This window comes from Staurois parvus, unplaced genomic scaffold (assembly GCF_062004578.1).
Source record: "Staurois parvus isolate SC_StPar_1 unplaced genomic scaffold, SC_StPar_1.0 ptg000275l, whole genome shotgun sequence".
NCBI classification, from domain to species: Eukaryota; Metazoa; Chordata; class Amphibia; order Anura; family Ranidae; genus Staurois; species Staurois parvus.
The window spans coordinates 2891607-2918645 of NW_028318071.1; the positions used below are offsets into that span (position 1 = coordinate 2891607).

A 27039-nucleotide genomic window follows, 5' to 3' on the forward strand; every position below is an offset into this window, starting at 1 on the left:
AATAAAACCGCTCAACTTTAAGAGAGCTAACTTTCCAAGGCTGAGAGCTGCTCTCCAAGACGTAGATTGGAAGGGAATATTGGCATCAATGAACACAACAGGGAGTTCTTAAAAAAAAAAAAAAAGGTCAAATGTAAACACATTGTAAAATATATTCCCATGGGCAACACATTTAAAAAGCTAAAAATAAAACCTAGGTGGCTTATGGCCAAAGTTAAAAAAAGCTATAAATAATAAGAAAAGAGCTTTTATTAAATATAAAAATGAAGGAACACTATCATCATTTAAACATTACAAAGAATACAACAGAATATGTAAAAAAAAAATCAAGGCCGCAAAAATTGGAAACGAATGACAGATTGCAAAAGATAGCAGAACAAACCCCAAAAAACTCTTCAAATATATTAATAGTAAAAAGGTCAGGTCCCAGCATGTAGGCCCTTTACAAAATCTAGGGTGACTGGAGACAAAGAGAAGGCAAATTTATCAGCTCTGTGTATACAAAGAAGCATGGGGGAGCTCTTGTCCATAATGGGCAAGGTATTGAAACAGCCCCAGATGATCCACAGTGGCTCACAATTGATATGATCCGAAAATATTTAGACAGAATAAAGGTGAATAAAGCACCTGGACCGGATGGCATACACCCATGGGTCCTTAAAGAATTGAGCTTTTTCATTTCAAAGCCATTGTTTCTCATTTTTATGAACTCTTTAATGACTGGCATAGTACCACTAGATTGGCATAAGGCTAATGTGGTGCCTATATTTAAAAAGGGATCAAAATCTTTATCAAGTAATTATAAACCTGTTAGTTTAACCACTTCAAGTCCGGACACTTTCACCCCCTTCCTGTCCGGGCCAATTTTCAGCTTTTAGTGCTATCACACTTTGAATGACAATTGCGCAGTCATGCAACACTGTACTCATATGAATTTTTTAGCATTTTTTGAGACGGATAAAACTTTATTTTGGTGGTATTTATTCACCACTGGGATTTTTATTTTTTTCTATATATAAGAAAAAGTCCAAACATTTTGAAAAAAACATACCGTCACCCTAGCAGTACAGTGTTACCATAGTGACACTGTACTACTTCTGGGGGGTGATGAAGATTTTTTGTTTCTTTTTTTACACTGACTGCTTTACACCCATAAAGGCCGTAAAATCAATAATTTCTCCTCTCTGGCTGCATTCTTGCAGCCATTGAGAAATACTGTGAGAGCTGTGATTGGTCACAGCTTGTCACATGGTCCAAGGATGTTGTGAATAGCCTTGTACCATGTGACCTCTGTGATCAATCACAGATTTCACATGTAGTAAGCAATGATATTAGAAGTGACATTTTGTTTACTACTGTTCCTGTGATCACTGATTGGCCAATCAGTGATCACATGAATTGGGACCTCACACAGAGGTCCCGTACAGAGATCAGTGTTGCGCTGTGCAGAGGACACAGCTGGCACCGGATCGCGGTGCTGCATGCTCCCAGGGAGCGGGCACAGGAAGTGAATGCGGAGGCCGTTTATAAAAGGCTACCACTCCTGCACTGCTCCCGTCCGGCCGTTTATGTACATGGGCCGCACGGGAAATGGTTAACTTCTAAAGTTGGGAAGATACTGGAGAGTTTAATAAAAGACCACATGGATGAGTTCTTGCTTGAAAAAAAATATTTTAAGCAACAGACAGCATGGATTCATGAAAGACAGATGTTGTCAAACAAATACGGTTTCTTTTTATGTGGTGAGCAAAAAAGGACACAGTTCCCCACACATGGCCAATGTGTAAGGGAAAGTCTACAGGCTTGTAAAAATCTGGATGTAAATGGATAGAAAACTGGCTAAAAGACCGAATTCAGAGAGTAGTGGTTAATGATTCATACACTGAATGGTCTAGGGTTGTCAATGGTGTACCCCAAGGTTCAGTGTTGGGACCCTTAATTTTTTATATATTTATAAACGATATAGTGTCTGGGATTAAATATACCTTTCAGTCTTTACAGATGACACCAATCCATGCAGTGGAATAACGTCCTTACAGGATGTCTCCAATTTACAAGCTGTCCTCAATACACTGTTTAATTGGGCAACTAAGTGGCAAATGAGGTTTAATGTTGATAAAAGTAAAGTTATGCACTTGGGGGCTAAGAATATGCATGCATCATACATACTAGGGGGGGGGGGTACAATTGGGAGAATCAATGGTGGAGAAGGATCTGGGAGTTCTGGTAGATTATAAGCTTAATAATGACATGCAATGCCAAGCTTCGGTTTCTAAAGCGAGCAAATTCCTTTCTTGTTTTAAAAGTGGTATAGACTCCAGAGAGAGAGAGAGATATCATTTTACCCCTGTACAAATCATAAGTAAACCCTAATCTGGAATATGCAGTTTAGTTTTAGTTTAGTTTTGGGTACCAATTCAGAAAAAGAACATTGGGGAATTGGAAAAAATGCAGAGAAGGGCAACCAAACTGATAAGAGGCACGGAGAAGCTCAGCTATGAGGAAAGATTAAAGTAACTGAATGTATTCTCACTTGAGAAGAGGAGATGAAGGGGGGATATGATCAACATGTATAAATACATCAGTGGCTCATATAGTGACCTCTGTGTAGAGTTATTCACCCAGAGGTCATCACAGAGGACAAGGGGGCACTCTGGAGGAAAAGAGTTTTCATCTCCAATGTCATGTTTCACATGTCTGTCATATGCCTTGAAGTGTTCTGTGTATTTTGTCTCTGCTCCTCCCTTTCCTTTGGTTTAGTTCATGCTGTATAGATAGCCCCACCCTTTTATTCATTTCCCAGTAATGCATTTCAGCTTCTAGCCTCACGTCTTATGGAAGTAGATGACATTATGATCTTTTGACCTATCCGATGTTCATTGTTGTAAGATTATCTCAGTTTATGGAATAAACTTCACAAGATCTACAAGGTGTCGTCTGATTCGAGTCACTGCCTGTGTTATTCAACTAAGATTGGAGTTATCACTATCTCATCACAACTGTAAGTTACAGAGATCACACTTTCAATGCTTAGATTGGAGAGACAGAACATCCAAATACAGAAAGTTTTCTTCACAATAAAAGTTGTGAAAATGTGAAATGGACTCCGAGAGTTGGTTCTGGCCAGTTCTGCAGATTGCTTTAAAAAAAAGTGAAAATGTCTTCATAGCTTTGGATACACAGTGAGATGTTATATGGATACTGGATATAGCAGCTAACAGACAGTGCAGCCATCTCTACACAAGCCTGTACATGTCTGCAAGTATATCTCAGCATAATACTCATCAGTGTCAGGACAAATTATTGATGTGAATGTCTTACAACTGCAAGTTTATACCCTGCATCTGTATGCATTAGCACATGGCTTGTCTGTGAAATTATAAGAAAGTAAAAGAAAAACCTTTCTGCAACCATTGTCTAGGAAATCTGAGCTCACCCACAGAAAATTTGAAACATTTCTTTGTCAACTTTCTATCACCCCTCTCCTTGCTAACACAATGTTTTGGGAAAGTAGTATACAGTCTGGGGAAACTAATACACAACCAGATCAGGACTTAAACCCTGAATCAGACAAAAGAGAAAAACGCTTAACAAAACCAACCTGGAAGGTGCAAGAGAATCTTAATGCTGACAAGGAAGAACTGCTGTCTAATATCAATGACTTATGGTCTAAAACTGTTAAATGCATGTCTGCTCTCTCCCAACAATCTCATGAACCAATATAACTAGAGGGTGCTATCCAGCAATTGAATGTTGCTTATGAGAATCATAGACTGTGTGTTAAATATATTGCTCTCTTAAAGTGGTACAACACTAAAAGGTCATTGGAAGAATTAATGAGTTTTGAGGCGCTCAATCTTGAAAGAGACAATTTAGTGGTGCGAACAAAGACAAAGGCAGAAGTGAGAATAACACCGCTCCATGAATCCAGATCTTATCGCTCTGCATCTACTAGACACTTCTCAAGATCTTCCAAATCCCTACAATCAAGGTCTTCTACACTCAGTCAGCAACTAATAAAAGCCCGTGCTGATGTTGAAGCTTCTAAAATTCAGGCAGCTTTCGCCCAAAAGAAAGCAGAAATAGAGGCTCAGGCCGCATATAAGAAAGCAGAAATGGAGGCTCAGGCCTTAGAAATGGAGGCTCAGGCCTTAGAAATGGAGGCTCAGGCCGCACATCAGAAAGCAGAGAAAGAAGCTGAAGCCACACGCCAAAGGGCAGAAACTGAAGTTCTGGGAAAACAATGTGACCATGCCACAGCCATGGCAAGGTTAAGGGTCTTAGAACAAGCCACTAGTGAAAACGAAAGAGACAACAGTTCCAGACATGCAGTTGTATCTTCTGTCTCAGATTCTTCACACACCTCTCCAGAACATCAACTCCCTGTCACAGCAGCCAAAAGTACTCAAAGTCTCTTCTCTGCACCTACTGTACCTCAAGACGATTTGCCCTTATATCCTATAATACATCAGACTGCAGCATCTCAGCTAGCCGCAGGCACTGGTATGTATTTAATAAACTGACCACCTTACTTTGGCACCAACAGAGTACCTCCTAGCAAACGCACTACTTTACAAACCAACATGCCAATGGACTTTAAGCCAGCTCCGGTATTAAATGCCTTAGCAGCAACATATGTTCCCAAGTCACTCCACGTAAGTCCACCAACCGTCACAACCAACTCTGTCCCACCTGCAGTCATGCACCCAAAATCTGAAAAGACGGACATGTCACAGTTTGCTAAATACATGCTCCGCAGAGAGCTTGTTAAGACAGGCATCACTAAGCCTGAAAATTACAGAGGCTGGAAATCCACTTTTAAGGCCACAATGAGTGACCTAGACATCAATGCAACAGAGGAATTAGATCTTATCATATGGCTACGTCCCCAGTCTACTGAACGCATCAAGAGGCTCAAACAAGTTCATATTGACAACCCTGCTGCAGGCCTTAATGCTGCTTGGGGCGGACTTGAACATACCTTTGGCAGCCCAGAGGCCATTGAAGAAGCTTTATTCAAAAGGTTGCAAAGCCTCCCAAGGATTTCTGCTAACGACAATCTAAAGTATCAAGAACTCAGCGATGTTCTATTAGAGCTTCAACGTGCTGATGCAGGCCATAGACGGTTCGAAAACTGGCCGTTTAAAAAAAACAAAAAAAATCGGTGGTTTAATAGGCCAATGTTACCACCAACGGTGTAAAAAAAAAAAAAAAAAAAAAAAAAAAAAAAAAAAAATCGGATGATTTTTGTCCCGTCTACGGACAGCATTTAATTACTTCTGTCCCTTGCAGAGAGCTCCACTATTATATTTGACATGAAAAAGTATTGCGGTTGCAACAATGTATCTATTTGTATCCATTTCTGATACAGATGTTTTTATTCAGATACAAATAGATACATTGTTGCAACCGCAAGAGTTTTCATATAAAATATAATAGCGGACTGGAATTCTTCTTTTTCTTCTTCTTGCAGGTCACGGCTCATGCGCAGATTTTTTATTGGTAAAACGATCTGCCGATTTGCCCATCATTGCCGGGAAAATCGGCCGATTTTTTTTTCCAACTTTACCGATAAAAAAATGTGCCAAAACCCCAGAAAATGGCTGACCAATTAACCCATTAATGGTGCGGAAATCAGCCAATTTTTTTTTTGCCCGAAAAATCGGACAATTTTCGGCCTGTCTATGGCCTGCATTAGGGTGACATCAACTTACCTGGTCTCAGTTACCTTGACACCTCTCATGGCATCAAATCTATTGTTCTCAAGCTACCATATGGAATTCAAGAAAGATGGGCAGCGCTTGGATCAAAGTATAAGGAAGAACATAGAGTTGCCTTTCCTCCTTCTTCCTACTTCTGCAAGTTCATCAAAAGAATTTCAGACACTAAGAATGACTCAAGTTTCTCATATGGGGACTGTAACCTTCTCAGTACACTTTCTCCAAGACCTACAAATGTATGACCTACACGTATGTCGCACAGAGACCATAGAGGTCCAGCGTTAGTGAAAAGGACTAATGTTCTACCTGCACCTGCTACAGTTCTTGAAAAGTCAGATCAAAACAAGAAAATTGAGGACCCAAGTCAGCAATGTCCAATACATAAACCACATCCACTTAAGAAATGTATCGGCTTCAGAAAGAAAATCCTCCAAGAACGTAAGGAATTTTTGAAGAAATTTGGGGTTTGCTACAAATGCTGTGCCTCCACAGAACACTTTGCAAAGGACTGTAAAGCGATCATCAAATGTATAGAGTGTGACAGTGATAACCATGTGCAAGCTCTTCAGCAATATTTGCACAACTCTACTACGCTCACAATCTTCCTGAGGCAAAGCATGGCGGGGAGCGCCCAGATCAAGCAGCACCCACCCCAGTGTCCTCTACATGTACAGAGGTCTGTGGAGAAGGATTCTGTGACAAATCCTGTGCAAAGATATGCTTGGTACGTGTATACCCCAAAGGTCAACCTGAAAAAGCCATAAGACTGTATACTATTCTGGATGATCAGAGTAACAGATCTCTTGCAAGAACACAGTTTTTTGAAATGTTGAACATAACTGGAGATGCTCTGCCTTATACCCTAAGCACTTGTTCCGGCACTATAGAAGTCTTAGATAGGAGAGCCAGTGGTCTTGTAGTTACTCCTCTGAATGACAATGTGGAAATATCTTTGCCCACTATCACTGAGTACAACCAGATTTCAAACACCAAAGAGGAGATCACTACTCTTGAAGCTGCAGCCGAGCGACGGCGACGGATCCCCTCGGGCCGTGGTGGTGCAAGTGCGCAGGCACGGGAGCGTGTGGGCGCACATGCGCAGTAGCGCGGAAACTCGCGCATGCGCAGTAAGCATACACGTCACACCAGGCAGGTTATTTAAACCTGCAGAACAGTAAAATCAATGCCTTCTGGTCTACAACGTTCCTGCACATATTACCTGATCCTGTTGCCTGTATTCTGATTTGCCTGACTAAGAAAGAACTACACCTGCACCAACCTCAGCTATCCCTGACCATCCACTTGTCTGCTCTCTTGTACCTTATCTGCCCGCCTGATACTGACTCTGCTGCATCTACTTACCTGCACCTGTACCTGGCTCACATCCTGACGGCTGCCATACTTACCTGCCGCTGCACCCACAATCCTGCATCTGGCTTGCTGTACCCACGGTCTTGCACCTGGCCTGCATCCTGGTCACCGCCATACCTGTCTGCTACTGCATCCACGCTCCGGTGTCCAGTCCCAGTCTGCATCCTGATTGCCGCCATACCTGCCTGCTGCTGCACCTACGTCCCTGCATCCGCACCTGGCCTGCATCCGGATCTCCTGGGTCTCCAGCTACCTGCCGCCAGCTCCAGATCCACCCGGCAGTCGTGCCACTCCTGGCTCTTCGCCCTCTGTTCCCACTATCAGGGGCTCCGAGTGGGAGTCGTAAGAGGATGCCCTCTCTCCACGTCAGGCTCCCCAACCAGGTACGTGACAGCTGCTTTTCACCATTCTCATTTAAAGCACATAGCCAACTAAATACCAGCCTTCGACAAAAGTGCTGATACCCTGCTGTTACTCAGTCGACATCCTAAAGGGTGCAAAAAGTTCATCATCAAATCAACGGTCCACACAATGCACCATATGCTCAGTGTCTGCATCTAGGATGGGTCATCATAGGCAATGTCTGCCTAGACAAGGACAGGAGGTCCTACTCAGTTGCTTCCTTTAAAACACATGTCCTGTCAAATAGACAAATAACTTGTTCCGCACAACAACCACATAAATATATTGTGAAAGAGACTGTTTAAAAAAGGTGCACAACAGCACATCATACAAGACAATAAGAAAGCTCTTAATCTCTGGGATGACAACATCAGCAACACAGTGTTCGAGGTAACCACTAAAGACAATGAGTTGGCAGCTACCATAGAAGACAAAGAATTCTTGAAAACCATGAGTAAAGAGTTCTACCAAGATGATTCCAACAGTTGGGTAGCACCTCTACCATTTCGTACCCCAAGAAAAAGAATAGCAAACAACAGGGTACACGCAGAATCACGGTTTGTTTCTTTAAATAGCAGTTTGAACCAGAAGCCTGAGATGAAAAAGCACTTTGTGGACTTTATGCAGAAGGTGTTTGAGAGAGATTATGCTGAGCCTGCACCTCCTCTTACGGAAGGAGAAGAACGTTGGTACCTACCATGCTTTGGTGTCTACCATCCTTGCAAGCCTGATCAGATTAGGGTGGTCTTTGACTCGTGCTCGTCATGAAGGTGTCTCCCTCAATGACAATCTTCTCACTGGGCCTAATCTGAACAACAATCTCATAGGAGTTTTACTTTGCTTCAGACAAGAGCCAATTGCTGTTATGGCTGACCATCAGCAGATGTTCCACTGTTTCATCGTCTGTGAAGACAGCAGAAACTTCCTCAGGTTTCGATGGTACTGCAATAATGATGTCAGCGATGAAGTCATAGAGTACCGAATGAAGGTACATGTTTTTAGTAACAGTCCTTCTCATGCACTAGCAATTTATGGACTGAGGAAAACAGCTCAAGAGGGTGAGAAAGAATTTGGATCTAATGCAAGACAGTTTGTTGAAAGGAATTTCTATGTAGACGATGGACTCAAATCTCTGCCCGATGAACAAGAAGCTATTGACCTTCATACTAGGACCCAGAACATGCTTGCCACTGCGAACCTCAGACTTCACAAAATCATCTCTAACAGCAACAAGGTCATAACAGCCTTTCCTTCTGATGACCATGCTGTCAGCGTGAAGAAATTCAAACTAGGATCTGGCCTGTTACACAACGCAATCTTTGATTGCTTTGGAATGTTAAACAAGACACATTCACATTTCAAGCATCAGCCTGTGACAAGCACTTCACAAAGCGAGGAGTTTGTCTACAGTGAACAGCATTTATGATCGCTTAGGTTTCATTACACCTCTCACCATTCAGGGTAAGATACTGCTGAGACAACTTACTTCTGAAAGCTCAGACTGGGATACCCCTTTACCCAAGGAGAAACAATAAAGGTGGGAATCCTGGAAACAGTCTCTAAAAGCATTAGAACAACTTCAGATACCACGCTCTTACACCCAAGCATCCTTAAAGAATACCACCAGAAGAGAGACTCATGTCTTTTCTGATGCATCCAACGAAGCCATTGCTGCAGTGGCTTAACTTCGAGCTACAGATCCCAGCGATGAAGTGGGTGTAGGATTTATCATGGGCAAGACCAAGCTCACACCAAAACCTGCACATACTATTCCAAGGCTTGAACTTTGTGCAGCTATGTTAGCTGCAGAAATTGCTGAGCTTATAGAATTTGAAACAGATGTTGAAATAGACTCCTTTGACTTTTATACAGACAGCAAAATAGTGCTAGGATATATACACAATCACACAAGACAGTTCTACGTGTAAGTCGGCAACAGAGTGGAATGCATAAGGAAGTTCTCTACGCCTGAACAATGGCATTATGTTCCCACTAGCCTCAACCCTGCTGACTGCGGCAGTCCTGCAATACCTACTATTGCATTTCTGGACACATCTTGGCTATATCCACCATGAAAGAAGGTTCTGCACACCTTTACTTCAGGCCTATAAAGGAACTAGTATTCTTTTGGCCAAAGAGGAAGACAAGTCATCAACTTGATTTTAAGGGAGGTAAGAAGGAATGGTGCATGTTGCTGCCTTCTCCTCTGAATATGGATTTACATGTCTCAGCCTGGACTTTCGAGACCAGCATTTGCAAGTATTATGCTAAATATATGCATTGTTTTCATTTGTTCTTCCTTTCCCTCTTGTTTTGCAGATGTTCCTGGAAAGAATCTTCATTACTTATATTGGACTTGGACTAAAGTTTGTTATAATAGATTTCGACAGGGAGTGTCACGTTTCACATGGCTGTCATATACCTTTAAGTGTTCTTTGTATTTTGTCTCTGCTCCTCCCTTTCCTTTGGTTTAGTTCATGCTGTATAGATAGCCCCACCCTTTTATTCATTTCCCAGTAATGCATTTCAGCTTCTAGCCTCATGTCTTATGGAAGTAGATCACATTATGATCTTTTGACCTATTCGATGTTCATTGTTGTAAGATTCTCTCAGTTTATGGAATAAACTTCACAAGATCTACAAGGTGTCGTCTGGATCGAGTCACTGCCTGTGTTATTCAACTAAGAATGGAGTTATCGCTAACTCATCACAAGTTACTGAGATCACACTTTTAATGCTTAGATTGGAGAGACAGAACATCCAAATACAGAAAGGATTCTTCACAGTAAAAGTTGTGAAAATGTGAAATAGACTCCCTCAAGAGTTGGTTCAGGCCAGCTCCGTAGATTGCTTTAAAAAAGGCCTGAATTCATTCCTAGATACATAGAATATAACTGCATACTAACATTTAACAACACAAAGCATCAACAACCTTGGCAGACTGACGACACCAGAAATCTTAAACGACATAGCCGTGCACTGGAGCGATTCTGGGGTAAAACCAAATCTCAACAAGCATTCACCCTATATAAATCTGCTTTCTTAACATACAATTCCTCCCTTTATGCTGCCAAACATGCCTACTTTGTCACTCTTATTAATACCTTGTCATCCAGTCCTCGTCATGTCCTCTCTGCTTTTAACTCTCTACTTTCTCTACCTCCACCCAGTACCTTACTCACTGCTCACGGGATTGCAAATCATTTCAAAAACAAGATTTATGTAATTCATAGGGGCATTGCCCCTGCACAGACATCTGTCCCACTTAGCATACCTTATACTAAACCTCCCTCAACACTTTCCTCTTCTGACCCTGCTACTACCGAAGAAGTCACTAAGGTTTTCTCAGAAGCCCGTCTCACTACCTGCCCCCTGGATCCTGTCCCCTCACAACTACTATGGTCACGCTCTTCTTCCATCCTATGCTCCCTCACTCACATCTTCAATCCTTCCCTCTCTACTGGTGCTTTCCCCTCCCCTCTAAAGCATGCACACATCACTCCCATACTTAAAAGCCCTCCCTGGACCCCACCAACCTGAACAACTTAAGACCCATCTCCCTGCTGCCATTTACCTCTAAACTCCTAGAACGCTTAGTCTACAATCGCCTGAGCTCCTACCTCACTGGCAACAACCTTCTTGACCCTCTACAGCAGGGGTCCTTAAATTACGGCCCGCGGGCCACATGCGGCCCGCCGAGGACATTTATCCGGCCCGCCAGGCAGGGGCGCATCTGCTGCGAGGCAAAGGACAAGGGTTTGGCAAATCGCGACCTAAAATCATCGGGAGGGCAGCCGCCGAGCAGAAGCGTGCAGTGTCCTGTCTCTCCGCCCTCTCCTCTCTGAGCTGCGGAAGTTTCATGTGTGTGTATGGGGCCCGGAGAGCGCCGCTCTTTTGTGTGCGATGATCGGATCAGGTAGGATGGGGATGGCCGGGGATTTACAGCAGGATTTACACCCGGGGTGACATATCTGCCAACCTGGGAGGGGGGAGGCGAGGAGGGGATGAGTTAGTCTGGAGAGCGGCACTTCTCACATATCTGGAGAATAGAATAGAGGGGGTCATGGGGGGGTCACTGTATATAGAATAGATGGGGGGGGGTCAGTGTATATAGAATAGATGGGGGGTCAGTGTATATAGAATAGATGGGGGGGTCAGTGTATATACTATATACACTGAACCCCCCATGACCCCATATATTCTATATACACTGACCCCCCCATGACCCCATCTATTCTATATACACTGACCCCCCCCCCATGTATGAAGCACAGCACAGAGAGTTTTGGGCGAATACTGATAACGAGGATGTGCTCTGCTTCATACATGGGGGGGTCAGTGTATATAGAATAGATGGGGGGAGGGGGGGTCAGTGTATATAGAATAGATGGGGTCATGGGGGGTCAGTGTATATAGAATAGATGGGGTCATGGGGGGGGGTCAGTGTATATACTATATACACTGAACCCCCCATGACCCCATATATTCTATATACACTGACCCCCCCATGACCCCATCTATTCTATATACACTGACCCCCCCCCCCCCCCCCATGTATGAAGCACAGCACAGAGAGTTTTGGGCGAATACTGATAACGAGGATGTGCTCTGCTTCATACATGGGGGGGTCAGTGTATATAGAATAGATGGGGGGGGTCAGTGTATATAGAATAGATGGGGGGGTCAGTGTATATACTATATACACTGAACCCCCCATGACCCCATATATTCTATATACACTGACCCCCCCATGACCCCATCTATTCTATATACACTGACCCCCCCCCCCCCCCCCATGTATGAAGCACAGCACAGAGAGTTTTGGGCGAATACTGATAACGAGGATGTGCTCTGCTTCATACATGGGGGGGTCAGTGTATATAGAATAGATGGGGGGAGGGGGGGTCAGTGTATATAGAATAGATGGGGTCATGGGGGGTCAGTGTATATAGAATAGATGGGGTCATGGGGGGGGTCAGTGTATATAGTATATACACTGACCCCCCCATGACCCCATCTATTCTATATACACTGACCCCCCCAATCTATTCTATATACACTGACCCCCCATGACCCCCTCTATTCTATATACACTGACCTCCCATGACCCCCTCTATTCTATATACACTGACCCCCCCCCCATGACCCATCTATTCTATATACACTGAGACCTCCATGACCCCATCTATTCTATATACACTGACCCCCCATGACCCCATCTATTCTATATACACTGACCCCCCCTCTCCCCCCATCTATTCTATATACACTGACCCCCCCATGTATGAAGCAGAGCACAGAGAGTTTTGGGTGAATACTGATAACGAAGATGGACTCTATATATGAGGAGTGTGTCGGTCCTCCTGTGGAATGCCCCCTCCCTGGATGTGTAGTCCGGAGTCACTTTCATATCCTGGTGACAGCCCGGAGTCCCAGATGTGTGAGAAGTGTACACAGATCTGACTCAACAAGGTGTCCTGCATTTACCGTATATTTCGCTCCATAAGACACACTTGGGGGAAATGTCTGTGCGTCTTATGAAGCGGCTGGCCCAGTATTCCCGTCGCCGTTGTATGTCCGCAGTCTCTGGTCATCTCATGTACTATGTACGCAGTCTCTGGTCATCTCCTGTACTGTGTCCGCATTTGTTCATAGTTTTTTTTTTTAAAGTATAGTCCCTCCTCCAACGGTCTGAGGGACAGTGAACTGGCCCCCTGTTTAAAAAGTTTGAGGACCCCTGCTCTACAGTCTGGCTTTCGCTCACTACACTCCACAGAAACTGCCCTACTAAAACTCACAAATGATCTACTAACAGCTAAAACCAATGCCCACTACTCCATACTCTTACTACTTGACCTCTCTGCGGCTTTTGATATGGTTGACCATCCCCTCCTCAAAAAAAAAAAACTCCACTCTCTTGGCCTCAGAGACTCTGCTCTCTCCTGGTTATCCTCCTACCTATCGCAGTGCTCCTTCAGCGTTACCTATAACGCTGCCTCCTCCTCTTCACTTCCTCTTTCTGTAGGGGTCCCTCAAGGTTCTGTCCTTGGACCCCTTCTCTTCTCCATCTACACCTCCTCCCTTGGTCACTTGATAAACTCCCATGGCTTTAAGTACCATTTTTATGCTGATGACACATAAATCTATCTTTCTACACCTCACCTCACCTCTTCAGTCTCCTCTCGCATTACTAACCTACCAAGTGACATGAAGTCGGCATGGAAGTCACTCCACTTCCTCAAACTCAATCTTTCCAAAACTGAGCTCTTAGTATTCCCCCTGTAATGGACCGCCTGACAGCACCTCTATCAATCCCCTGGCAGAACCTCCCCAGAGCGCGGAGTCTAAGCACCGGAGTACTTGTTCACCAGGGCCCCTGATGGTGGGGATGGACTTGGAGCGCTCCGGTACCAGGTCGTAGCTGCTAGGTATCTCCAACAGGGGTAGAGGAGTCTGACAGGTGCTCCAGGGGGCTAAGAGTCTGATGTGAGGGAGCCTAGTGATCCCTGCGGGATGGATGGATGAGCTAAATCAGAGTCATACAGGCCGGGTCGGTAACTAGCGGGTCGGTGAGGTACAAAACGGTAGGCAAAGGATAGTTGGGTCACACGCAGGGTCAATACCAAAAGATCAGATTTAAAGGGGAACATCCAGGAGCAGAGTCAGGCAGGCCAAGGGTCAGGACAGGAGAAGGCAGCAAGGTCAAACAATCCAGATCAAGATACTCACAACACAGGTAACAGCATACAAAGACCATTCGGCAACAAGTGTTTGTGCAGAGCTGGTTTAAATAGCCCGCCCTGCACCTGACAGGCGCATCCTGGATCCTAGTGCCCTGCCACCTACACGTCTTGGCAGACACCTACGCCTGTGTAGACCCATGAGTCGCGATGGTCCCCATCACCCCCTCAGCCCAAGCCCCCTCCCCTGACTTCTCCATCAAGATCAATAACACAATCATCAGTCCCGCCCCTCATGCCAGGGTACTAGGTGTAATCCTAAACTCCCATCTGTCCTTTCGGACCATTCACTGTCCAAATCTTGTAGACTTCACCTCCGCAACATCTCCAAGATACGCCCGTTCCTAACCTCGGAAACCACCAAGCAACTTATTCACTCCCTTGTTATATCTCGCCTTGACTATTGTAACTCCCTCCTCATTGGCATACCTAATTGCAGGCTATCCCCTCTTCAGTCTATCATGAATGCTGCTGCTAGACTCATCCACCTTACTAACCGTTTTGTATCTGCCACCCATCTCTGCCAATCCCTCCACTGGCTTCCCATTGCCCAACGGATACAATTCAAAACATTAACAAGAACGTATAAAGCCATTTATAACTCTGCCCCAAATTACATCACCGATCTTCTCTCTAAATATCACCTAAACCATATTCTCTGCTCCTCGCAAGACTTCCTGCTCTCTAGCTCCCTTGTCTCCTCCTCCCATGCTCGTCTCCAGGACTTCTCTCATCCTCTGGAACTCTCTACCCCAATTTATCAGACTATCGCTTACTCTGCTCACTTTAAGGCGATCTCTGAAAACCTATCTCTTCAGGGAAGCCTATCCTGCCCTCATCTAATAATGGAATCTTCTACTCTTCCAACCAGTCCATCCCCCACAGTTATTATTATTATTATACAGTATTTATATAGCGCCAAAGGGTATGCTCATCGCTGTACAGTAGCAAGTGGGACAGAACATGAGACAAGACAGTAACAATACACTACACGAGGGGTTTGAGGGCCCTGCTCCTTCGAGCTTACAATCTAGGAGGGAGGGGAAGGTGGTACAGGAGGAGATGGCTGTGGGGGATGGAGTGGTGGGAGGAGTGGAGGAGGTTAGTTGTTAGGTGAGGTTGGGGTAGGCTTCCCTGAAGAGGAGGGTTTTCTGGGTGCGCCTGAAGGTGAGGAGGGTAGGTGACAGTCTGTTGGATTGGGGTAGGGAGTTCCAGAGGATGGGGGAAGTCCTGGAGAAGTCCTGCAGTTGGGCGTGGGAGGAGGAGACCAGGGAGCTAGAGAGTAGGAGGTCCTGTGAGGAGCGGGGGACACGGGTAGGGTAGTATTTGGGTAGGTCAGTTATGTAGTTTGGGGCGGCATTGTGAATGGCTTTGTAGGTTAGCAGTTTGAATTTGATGCGTTGGGCAATCGGGAGCCAATGAAGGGATTGGCAGACGGGGGAGGCAGATGTGGAGCGCTTGGTGAGGTGGATGAGTCTAGCCCAGGGGTGGGCAAACTTTTTGACTTGAGGGCCGCAATGGGTTCATATATTGGACCCGGGGGCCGGACCAAGAGTAGATGAATGATGTGTATGTGTCATCCATAGTAAGTATAGTAATATTCCCCCATAGTAAGCATAGTAATTCATCCCCCATATAGTAATTCATCCCCCATATAGTAATTCATCCCCCATATAGTAATTCATCCCCCATATAGTAATTCATCTCCCATATAGTAATTCATCCCCCATATAGTAATTCATCCCCCATAGTAATTCATCCCCCATAGTAATTCATCCCCCATAGTAATTCATCCCCCATATAGTAATTCATCCCCCACATAGTAATTCATCCCCCCTATAGTAAGTCCCCCCTGTGTCAATTTACTTACCTTTGCTCCGCGCGTTCCTCTCGCCGTGTTCCCGCGCCATTCCGGGCTTCAGGGCGGACTGTGAGAGGAGCCTAGCTCCCCTCACGTTCGTCACGCTGCCCCACCTACACACATCCTGACAGCCTCACATCACGCTCCGCGGGCCGGATTAAAAGGTCCGCCAGGCCGTATACGGCCCGCGGGCCGTAGTTTGCCCATTGCTGGTCTAGCCGCTGAGTTTAGGATCGACTGGAGTGGGGATAGCGCTCGTTTGGGTAGGCCAGTGAGAAGGGAATTGCAATAGTCCAGTCGTGAGATGATGAGGGAGTGTACGAGTTGTTTGGTGGTGTCTGGGGTGAGGAATATGCGTATCTTGGAGATGTTGCAGAGGTGGAGCCTGCAAGATCTAGATAGCAGTTGGATGTGGGGTAGGAAGGAGAGGTGGGAGTTCAGGTTGACACCCAGGACTTTGACGTGTGGGGTGGGAGAGATGGTGGCGTTGTTAGTAGTGATGGAGAGGATGGAAGGGAGGGCACGGGGTGGGGGGGGGGGGGGGGGAGACCAGGAGCTCGGTTTTGGATAGGTTAAGTTTGAGGAAATGGAGCGACATCCAGTCTGATATGTCATTTAGGAGGTGGGCGATGCGGGCAGAGAGTGAGGGGGTGAGGAGGGGGGTGGAGAGGTAAATTTGGGTGTCGTCGGCATAGAGGTGGTAATTGAAGCCGTGGGAGTGAATAAGTTTGCCAAGGGAGGAGGTATAGATGGAGAAGAGGAGGGGCCCAAGGACAGAGCCTTGGGGGACCCCAACAGAGAGGGGGAGAGAGGGGGAGGTGGCAGTGTTGTAGGTGACGCTGAAGGAGCGTTGGGAAAGGTAGGAGGCGAACCAGGAGAGAGCAGCGTCCTTGATGCCAAGGGAGTGCAGTTTGGCATGGAGGAGAGGGTGGTCAACAGTGTCGAAGGCCGCGGAGAGGTCGAGGAGCAGGAGGATAGAATAGTGGCCATTGGCTTTGGCGGTTAGCAGGTCATTGGTGATTTTAAGTAGGGCGGTTTCAGTGGAGTGCAGGGGGCGGAAGCCAGACTGTAGGGGGTCAAGGAGGTTGTTATCAGTGAGGTGGGCGCTTAGGCGATTGTAAACCAGGCGCTCAAGGAGCTTGGAAGTGAAGGAGATGGGTCTAAGGTTGTTAAGGTTAGTGGGGTCAAGGGAGGGTTTTTTGAGTATGGGGGTGATGTGTGCGTGCTTTAGAGGGGAGGGGAAGGTGCTGGTGGAGAGGGAGAGATTGAAGATGTGGGTGAGGGAGCGAATGATGGAGGGGGGGGTGACTGGAGGAGCTGTGAGGGGATAGGGTCCAGGGGGCAAGTGGTGAGGCAGACTTCATTGAAGACCTTAGAGACCTTCTCGGGGGTAGTTGGGCTGAAGGTGCGGAGTGTTGGGGAGGCGATGATGTGCGGGGCGTTAGGTATAGTGGGGGGTAGTGCGACCATGAGGTCAGGGGAGGGTTGAGTGGTTGTAGGAGGGAGGGAGGCTGGGTGGATTGTGAGTTGACAATGTCCTTACGGATTGCGTCAATCTTGTTTTGGAAGTGAGTGGCAATCTCGTGGGCGGTGAGTGAGGTGCTGGGTGGGGGTGGGGGGGGAGAGAGCAGGGATTTGAAAGTGAAGAAGAGCCGACGAAGACAGGTGGAGAGGGTGTTGATAAGCGTTATGAAATAGGCTTGCTTGGTGGTGTGGAGGGAAGTGGTGTAGGCGAGGTAGGCGGATTTATAGAAGGAGAACGCGGGAGGGGATCTGGTTTTGCGCCATAAGCGCTCCAGTGCGCGACTGCATCGTTTGAGGCATTACGTGTGGTCGTTTTGCCAGGCTTGAAGTGGTTGGGGTCTAATGCTATGTGTGGTTAGGGGTGCCAGGGAGTCAAGGGCAGCTGACAGTCGTTGTATGCAGTAGTGGCCAGGTCAGGGCATGACAGAGGGAGGATGCTGTCATACAGATGGTCAGCTGCTGGGTGGAGATGGGATGGGGGAGATGGAGAATGTGAGGAGGTGGTGGTCAGAGAGGGGGAAGTGGGTGTTAGTGAAGTCGTGGGGGGTGCAGAGGTGGGAGAAAACGAGGTCCAGGGTGTTTCCGTTGGAGTGGGTGGAGGACTGAGTGTGCTGTGTGAGCGCGAAGGAGGAGGTTAGAAGGAGGAGTTGGGAAGTAGCCGGGCTGTTGGCGTTGATCGGGATATTGAAGTCGCCTAGGATGATGGTCGGTAGCTCGGAGGAGAGGAAGAAGGAAAGCCAGGCGGCAAAGTCGTCAAGGAAGGGGGATGCGGAAAAAGGAGGCCGATAGACTACCGCAATCCGTAGGGGGGTGGGAGAGAAGAGCCGGATGCATGCAGTGGGCTTCGAAGGAGGAGAGGGATAGGGAGGGGGGGTTAGGGAGAACCTGGAAGGTGCTCAGCGGTGGTAGGAGCATACCGACCCCTCCGCCTCTGCATCCGCTCGGTCTGGGTGAATGGGTCCTGACGAGGCCTCCATAGGAGAGGGCAGCGGGGAAGGTGGAGTCAGTGGCTTGGATCCAGGTTTCGGTGACCGCTAGGAGGTTGAGGGAGTGGGAGACAAAGAGGTTGTGGATGGCAGTGAGCTTGTTGCAAACCGAACGGGCGTTCAGGAGTGCAACCGAGAGGGGAGGGAGTGGATGTGGGAAGGAGAGGGAAAGATATGAGATTGAGGGGGTTGCGGTGGTTGGCGTGAGTAGGGGGGTGCCGGGAGGGGGAGTGGGGAGATGGAGGGCCAGCGTTCGGGGAGATGTCACCGGCGGTTAGGAGAAGGAGGAGGGTGAGGAAGGTGGCATGGGAATGGGAGGTGCAGGAGCGCGTGGGTCGGTTGGTGGTGGCTTGTGGGTCGGCGGGGGAGTGGAGTAATAGGAGGAGGTGGTGAGAGCCGTAGAGGGGGGAGGGAAGAAGTGAGGGTGCAATGTAGAGGTGTTTTGGGGGAGTAGGGGGGTAGATGGAGGCGAGTTTGGGGATGGAGGAGAGGAGAACGAGGAGGAGGAGTGCAGGTGGCATGCTAGGGCGGGCAGAATGCTGATCGGGTCGGAGAGGAGGGAGGCTTCAGTCAGGACGTGCGGATGGGGAAAGTCCGTTATGCCATGTCGGAGGTCATCAGTGTCCAATCGTAGGAGGGGAGAGGTGGGCGGCTGGGGCCGCAGCTGGCTGGTTGCAGTCTGTGGGTGCTGTAGGCCGGCATCCGCGGGTGTTGTGGCACGTCGTCGGTGGGCACAGTGGTGTGGCGGCTGGACGAGCCGTGGGACGCGGTGATTGGAGGCGTTGTGGGACCGGCGTCAGGGGTGCTGAGGGCTCGGCGTCGGGAGGCGCTGAAGGTGCTGAAGGGCCTGGCGTCAGGAGGTGTTGAAGGGCCGTCGGCAGGAGGTGGTGTGGACCGACGTCTGGAGGTGGAGTGGGCTAGTTGCAGTAGGGCTCGGCGTCCGTGGGTGAAGTGAGCAGCGCAAGTGGATGTTGCGGGCAAGCGACTGAGGGTGCTAGGGGCCCAGTGTCGGTGGGAGCGGTAGGGCCGCGTGGCAGGCTTGACTCCGCCGGATTGGACAGGGCTTGGGCTGTTCGGTGGTAGGTGCCCGGCCGCGTGGTACCCGGAGGGAGGGAACTGGTAGTGGAGGCTTACCCTCTTGATGCAGGTGGCGGAGGTGCGGCGGCGTTGTGATTCTCGAGAGGCCTGGAGAGGTCCCTGGTCTGGGGCTGGGTGCCGGCTGATGCAGGGTGCTAGGCGGCTTGAAGCAGCTCCCAGGCAGGGCAGCCGGGTGCGGGCAGCTGGGTGTCCTGAGGTGGCAGCTGGGTGCCAGCGGCTGGATGCTGGTGGCCTGAGAGCCAGTGGGGAGGGCTCCAGGGAGACGGGCAGGTCGGCGGGCTGGGTGGTGGAGCAGCAGTCCACCGTGGGGTCGAGCCGGTTCCTGGTGGTCAGCGGTGGTCAGCGAGGACCCAGGGCTGATGGGGAGGGCCCTGGGGAGGCAGGCAGGTCGGCAGGAGCCAGAGGCTGGCGATCCAGGTCGGCCGCGGCTTTGGGTGCGCAGTAGGCTGCGATTCCCGGAGCTCCGGGAAAAGGTCCGGTGGCCTTTCTTGGTGGCCAGGCAGGGACCGGAGTGTCGTAGGGGCCCCGCTAGGGTCCGCTGCGGCCCGGATGGCGTCAGATTGGGGCCAGGAGCGCAGGAGCTCACTGATGTGCGTCCGCTCCCGCCGCCATCTTGATCCAAGTTACCTTTTTGTACCACTAGCCCCTCCCTCCTAGATTGTAAGCGCCAAGGAGCAGGGCCCTCCTATCCCTCTTGTATTGAACTGTATTGTTGCTGTATTGTCTCCCGTTATATTGTAAAGCGCTGAGCAAACTGTTGGCGCTATATAAATCCTGTATAATAATCAATAATAATAATAATTTATAGGTAAAGTTGATCCAGGGAATATCCAATTGACTCTCAGGGGTTCAGGAAGGAATTTTTTTTCCCTCCAGGAGAAAATTTGGATCATGCTTTGCTGGGTTTTTTCCCCCTTCCTCTGGATCAACTGTGGGGATTATAACTTTTTAATGGTTGAACTAGATGGACTTTTTTCAGAGTAACTATGTAATATAACTCTGCAGGCATCTGTTGGAGGGGAAGAAAAGCCCTTCCCCAAGATCTCAAAATTCATGTATGGAAGGCAATGGAGATGCTGCATTCCCGCGCAGCATTGTGTCCTTGTACACTTAGGGGTTGATTTACTAAAGGGGTTGATTTACTAAAGTCAAATAGGCTCTGCACTAAAAGTGGAGTTGCTCTAGATCTGAGGGGAACATGCAAGGAAAAGAAAAAAACTAGGGATGCACAGAAATTTTGGCGGGTAAAACTAGCCCTATCAGCATTTTGCAAGTGGAAAAAGTGATGCCGATAATGAGGGACCAGCCTTCAATGAGGGTCTAACTCAGCAATGGGCAAACTACGGCCCGGCGGACCTTTTAATCCGGCCCGCGGAGCGTGATACTGTCAGGATGGCTGTCAGGATGTGTGCAGGCGGGGCAGCGTGACGAACGCGAGGGGAGCTAGGCTCCTCTCACAGTCCGCCCTGAAGAACGGTGTAGCATGAAAATCTGTCTCCTATGAGGATCTGTCCCCCTCGACATATCTGCGTATGTGCCGGAGATCGCCGATCGGCTGCTAATGCCTGAAACTGGCACATGTGCAGATACGTCGAGGGGGACAGATCCTCATAGGAGACAGATTTTCATGCTACACCGGAACGGCTCGGGAACACGGCGAGAGGAGCAAAGGTAAGTGAATTGACACAGGGGGGACTTGGGGACTTAATATGGGGGATGAATTAATATGGGGGATGAATTACTATATGGGGGATGAATTACTATATGGGGGACGAATTACTATATGGGGGACGAATTACTATATGGGGGACGAATTAATATGGGGGATGAATTACTATATGGGGGATGAATTACTATATGGGGGATGAATTACTATGCTTACTATGGGGGAATATTACTATACTTACTGTGGGTGACACACATACACATCATTCATCTACTCTTGGTCCGGCCCCCGGGTCCAATATATGAACCCATTGCGGCCCTCAAGTCAAAAAGTTTGCCCACCCCTGGTCTAACTATTTGGATGCGGGTTTTTGTGTGTATTGCAGATGGGGAGGGGGGGTGTCAGCGGAGAAAGCAGGAGAGGAGGTAAGCAGTGCATATCGTGAGGGAGCAGTGTATACAGATGGCTCCCTCACTTGCAGGTGCTAAATGTCATTGCTGGTTTTAAATGCAATTTCCAGCTTTTTATTCTTCTCTATTCTGTCATTTGCCCCGCTGCTAAAGTAAACAAAGAGGCGGGGTCACTGGGTAATGTTACTGGGTGACCCGCTCCTTTGTTTACTTTAGCAGCGTTGCGAATGACAGCTTTCTCCGAGTTATAGATTTAAAAAAGCCAGTAATTGCTTTTAAAACCGACAATGACATTTAGCGGCAGCCAGTGAGGGGGTCTGTCTGTATATACTGTGTTGCCACCCGATTGCTTCTACACAGCCCACTACAGTGCCAGCCTCCACCCCCCCGCACACACGAACCTCCCCCGTGCCAGCTATGTCTCCTGGGCTCTGCCTGCCCATCTGCGAGCCTGGCACTGGTTCAGAGGCTGCCGGCAGGTACAGGGGAGGGGGAGAGCAGACACGTCCGCTCCCTCCCCTTCTTGTCCTGACACGGAAGTGATGTTTATGACATCACTTCCGGGTCCCCCGTTGACAGATTTCCTGGCCATGGAGGCCGGGAAAGAATGTAATGCTGTGCGATGTGCAGGGAAGACATCCAGGGCCTTTTAGACCCTGGATGTTTAAATAAAGAGAACGTGTCATCAAAAACCATCACAAAGGAAACTTTTTGTCCCCATGTGATTAAAAAAAAGTAAAAAATAAAAATAAATTTTGTTTTTTAATTGTAAAAAATTAAAGTTACTCCCAAGCACATTACCCCCCCCCCCCCCCAAAAAAAAACAAAAAAAACAACATTACATTTTGAGCCCCCCACCCTTTCATATACACTGGGTGGCCAAAATTGTGGAACACCTTCTGATTTTGTCAGTTTTGGTTGATATCTTTACTTACACCCTTGTTTTTACCTTCTAGACATAAGCTATTCTATACAAATGGTAAACAAAATACGTTGACAACATACGATACAAGTTTTGAGTTCATTTGAGCAGATTTACTGAAAATTAATCGACAGAAAGCTAGCTGGTGAAAATGTGAGGAAATTTTGCCAATTTCGTTTGTATATTATGGTGTATATGTTATAGTATTTGGTCAGAATAAAGCATTATGTTGCATAACAGAGATTCTAGTTGCAATGCCTGCATTTTTATATGGCTTAGGAAACTATTTTCCCTTTTATTGTCTTTTTTACATTATATTAGAATAAATTAAATAAATAAAGAAGATATTGTGCAGTTTTGACCTAAAATGTACTTAAATAACTATATTTGTAGAAATGAATGATACCCATCAATTAAAAGCGTCATACTGTCCATCAAATGAAAGTGTAACAGCAATAACATTTAAGAAGGAAGGTTTATAGTTGTCATGAAATTGCTAGGAATATGGGTCAAGGAGTTTCTGCATCTGGGAGTCCAGAAGCTGTGTACACAATTTACAAACACCAAAAGTATCAAAACACAGCAAGGCAGAGGAAGAAAAGCTACAACACCCAAAACTGACAGGAGAATCACAAAACTTGCTTTGCAGAATAGAAAATCCTCTGCTAAGGAAATCAACAAGGTGGTGTCAGATGGAGGACTAACAATATAAAAATGTGCCAAAATTATATAAACAAATACTTATCTAATCCACCCCATAAAATAACTCTATATCAATATTTCCCAAAAATTTTTTTAAAAAGAAGTCCAAAAACAAGGTCCAAGCAAATTAATATAAGTCCAAAAAAATTCCAAAAATATTATAAAACTGAAATATTCCTTCCAATCCTTCCTCACGACAAACCTCAAACAAGAAGAAAAATATCACATAGTGTATTATCCTTATAATGTAATGAAATATCCGTGACAACACTCTAGTGATTATCCAAAAATGTAATTTATTTTTTAGATAATTAGTGAAAAAGGTGCACCAAGTGAAACTAACATAATTAATTAAAGAAAATTTGTTAGTGCAAAACAACTGTGTACTGTGAATCACTCTTCCAGTGCTCCAAAAACAAATCCACACTGTGCCACTTCTATTATAGTAAGGAATATATACCCTTACCAACACTCCTCAATAAACCTGCTTTCAATATTTATCCTATGGATGGGATCCTCCTAAAGTGCTCCCCTAGATTCCACTGTATTCAGGGCACTATTCCAGCAGGATTTTCCATATCTCCATATCATTGGCACCATATAGACAGAAAGCATATGAGGGACAAATAGTGTGATACCGCCAAAGTAATGTACAGAAAAACTTTATTCAAACTGCTCACATTTAAAATGATTCAAAACCGCTTTTAAATACCGTGAAAACCGCCAAGCTACCATCCAGGGAACATCCAGGACCAACACACAGTCTTTATCCTCTTTTTCCCTTTAGCAAAATGGCCACCGGTCGACTTCCGGTTCCTGTATGCGTCTTGACGTCACAGCCCTTGACGCGTTTCGTCATCGACTTAATCATAATTAATAATATGTATATATATTTTTTTTTTATGTATATTTTGTATAATGTATATTGTAATATATGAAAAATGAATAGGTTTTTCAGTATAATATTTTAATATGAATTTATATCTGATTTTATGGGTATTTTAGTATTTAGATTAGACCTCGTGAGGTAGAGAGACTTCTTTCACATATGATTTCTTCTGGTACTAAAAGATTACTAAGTAGTATATTGGTTTTAGAGTAGTTTGATTTATTAATTTTATTAATGTATTAATTATGTGTGTGGATATATATAATTTTAAACCACATACATGTAGTAAGTGTGTTTTTAAAAATAGTAGATGTAATAGTTCCCGCATTTGAAATCCCGTATGTAGTATTATAATATCCCGGTACACAGGACTGGAATGTGAGGGCACCATTCCCCTCTCTAATATGGCGGCTGGTTGTCGGACGCTATAGGGAGGAGCACTATAAATAGAACTGTCTAGCTTGGCGTCCGTATCCCTTATGATTAAGTCGATGACGAAACGCGTCAAGGGCTGTGACGTCAAGACGCATACAGGAACCGGAAGTCGACCGGCGGCCATTTTGCTAAAGGGAAAAAGAGGATAAAGACTGTGTGTTGGTCCCTGGATGTTCCCTGGATGGTAGCTTGGCGGTTTTGAATCATTTTAAATGTGAGCAGTTTGAATAAAGTTTTTCTATACATTACTTTGGCGGTATCACACTATTTGTCCCTCATATGCTTTCTGTCTATATGGTGCCAATGATATGGAGATATGGAAAATCCTGCTGGAATAGTGCCCTGAATACAGTGGAATCTAGGGGAGCACTTTAGGAGGATCCCATCCATAGGATAAATATTGAAAGCAGGTTTATTGAGGAGTGTTGGTAAGGGTATATATTCCTTACTATAATAGAAGTGGCACAGTGTGGATTTGTTTTTGGAGCACTGGAAGAGTGATTCACAGTACACAGTGTTTTGCACTAACAAATTTTCTTTAATTAATTATGTTAGTTTCACTTGGTGCACCTTTTTCACTAATTATCTAAAAAATAAATTACATTTTTTGGATAATCACTAGAGTGTTGTCACGGATATTTCATTACATTATAAGGATAATACACTATGTGATATTTTTCTTCTTGTTTGAGGTTTGTCGTGAGAAAGGAAGGATTGGAAGGATATTTCAGTTTTATAATATTTTTGGAATTTTTTGGACTTATATTAATTTGCTTGGACCTTTTTTTTGGACTTCTTTTTAAAAATATTTTTTTGGAAATATTGATATAGTTATTTTATGGGGTGGATTAGATAAGTATTTGTTTATATAATTTTGGCACATTTTTATATTGTTATTTCATATCTTCAAGGGTGAAGGTTCATTTGTGCTATGGGGAATTAAGTTGTGTTGCATATTGATTTTTCTAATTTGTCACTTATTATATTTGAAGAAGTGGTAGTTATAAATATACAGATGGAGGACTGTCAGTGTCTGACCAAACAGTAAGAAGTCGACTTGTTGATGCTGGATAAAGAGCTTGAATACCAAAAAAAAAAAAACATTTTTAAAATGCCAAAAAAAAAAAAGAAAAGAGTCAAATGGGCCATGGAACATCAAAATTGGACAACAGAAGATTGGAAAAAAATTATTTGGAGTGATGAAACATGAATTTCTATTTTCGGAAGACATGGTGCTCGATATGTGCAAAGAAGGTCAGGTGCAAAATGCCTTCCTGAGTGCATGACAGCAACAATGAAACACCCTCAAAGCATCATGATATGGAGCTGCATGTCTTGGTATAGTGTTGGAGGAATGCAGGTTATTGATGGCATTATTAATGCAGAGCAATACATCAAAGAGGTCCTGGAACCAAAGTTAATCCCATCAATAAGCGATTTAGCGGACAAAGGCACAGAATTTACTTTTCAACAGGATGGAGCTCCATGCCATACAGCTCATAAATGGTTCAATGACAAGAAACGCATGGTCTCGAGCAAGAATCCAAGCAACAAGCGAGGACTCATTGAGGCTTTAATCAATTCCTAGCATTATTTGATCACAGAAGAGGATGTCAAAAGACTTGTAGAGTCAATGCCAAGAAGGTGTCAGGCAGTTATTAAGGCCAAATGCTACCCAACACGTTATTGAAAAACACATTGTGACAAACTTGAAATTATAATTTTTATGCTATATAAAACAGCCAAGATGCATTATGGTACATTTCCAGCCAAAATTGAATTTATTTAAAGATTTTTTTGTTAAGGCATCCATTTATTATATTAAATTTTACTTGTGCTATGACATTTTTAGAGACTTTTATATAAAAAGTACTTTAAACTAAGAAAGTTTGTAAAATGTAAGGTGTATCCACAATTTTAGCCACCAGTGTATGCATGTACAAACGTAACAGCACATGCTTGGGAGCCTACACATGAAAACGTTGATTGTGATGCACATTACATATAGCCATGCACGCCAGAATGAGAGCAATAATTCTAGCACTAGACCTCCTCCATAACGCTAAACCGATGACCTATAGTGGCTTTAAAATCATCGCCTATAAAAAATATAGGGTACTAAAGTTTGTCGCCATTACACGAGTGCACGCAAATTTAAGGTTTGACATGATGGATATCTATATACTCTGTGTAACCTCATCTTTTATATTTTACAAAAAAATTTGGTAATTTATTGCTTTTTTGTGCCCTAAAATTAAGTGTATTTTTTACAGAAATTTTGCGTTTCAGAGACTTTTGTGGTAATATCGTGTT

At 45.6% G+C, this 27039-nt stretch overlaps 1 protein-coding gene and 1 long non-coding RNA gene across 3 annotated transcripts in view; one reads left to right on the forward strand and one right to left on the reverse strand.

The window, feature by feature from the left end:
- MEN1 (menin 1) overlaps positions 1 to 27039 on the reverse strand; it is a 373352-nt gene that overhangs the window by 343124 nt on the left and 3189 nt on the right. The gene's annotated exons all lie outside the window — the stretch shown is intronic.
- LOC149459083 (uncharacterized) lies at positions 9341 to 10141 on the forward strand. Its single transcript, XR_016313356.1, has 2 exons — positions 9341 to 9664; positions 9813 to 10141. It is a non-coding gene; the product is annotated as an uncharacterized LOC149459083 (long non-coding RNA).